Raw genomic sequence first — 1152 nt, 5'->3', positions numbered from 1 at the left:
AGTTCAAATCCCAGCCCTATAACTTCTCAGCCACCCAACCTTAGGCAAGCTACTTAACCTCCCCAAGCTTCAATTTCTTCACTTCTCAAACAATGGTAATAATAACGACCACCTTATAGGATTGTTGTGAGGATTAATTGAATTAATATACACACAGCACACACATGAGCTCATAGACCAATGTCTTGTGTATATGAGGGCTGGTTATTTGTGAATATAATGATTATTAACTTTATTACCTACTAGGGATATAGTAGTGAACAAAACAGATACTTCCCCTCTCCTTGTGGATTGCACAGCCCAGTACAGAGGATCGACATTATGCCATATTTTAAAAATTTTTTATTGAGAGTTATGATTAGCACTATGAAGGCGCTTATGAGCATGTTTAGGAGGGGAATCTGTTCTAGTCCAGATAATCAGGCAAGACATCTCTGTGGTAGCAGTGACATTTAAACAATGGCATGGAGAATGAGTACACTGGTCTGGGAAGAGGACTGAGAGAAAGTGGAAGAGGGTGAGCTAACCCATGGTGTTGTGGTAGTCTCTGGGAGGTCTGGAGGGCTCAGCCTGTTAGACAACATGCCTAGCAGAAGCCAAGGCCACCTACAGGAAAGGACTGCGTGTGGTCCTCAATGGAGAGAGAAGGGCCTGGAGGACCAGGGAAAAGAGAATACCAGTGGCTTGACCTCTGGAAACAAATCCCTCTACTCCCTGGGGGAAATGGCAAGGGGGAAAGTGACTGCTGAGAGCTCTGTTTTGTCAAGGTAGACTAAAGCATCCAAGAAGGTGTTCTGCAAGGAAAAGTCAAGGCAGGGAAGTGCACAGAAGTGGCCAAATGGCCTTTGCAGCTAAATTTTAAAAGAAGGCCCTTGAACACTTAAGAAATCATATTTATTGTACATATGTGAAGGGTTGAGTCAAGAGACCTCAAATGTTCAAATGTATTCCTGGCATGCACAGCCTTCAATTAGAGGGGCTAAATAAAGCTGTGGCCTGCCCTTCCTGAAAGTTCGCCAACCACTGATATAGATCATGGGGGACATGGGGCCTCATCTGGGCTGATCTTAGAACAGACATTAGAACTTGCTTTCTCACTGAAATGTCTGACATCAGCCCTAATTTTTAGTCATGTATCTATCTCGTCCTCCA

This window comes from Canis lupus, chromosome X (genome assembly GCF_011100685.1).
Source record: "Canis lupus familiaris isolate Mischka breed German Shepherd chromosome X, alternate assembly UU_Cfam_GSD_1.0, whole genome shotgun sequence".
Taxonomy (NCBI): domain Eukaryota; kingdom Metazoa; phylum Chordata; class Mammalia; order Carnivora; family Canidae; genus Canis; species Canis lupus.
Note: the sequence above shows the minus strand (reverse complement) of the source record.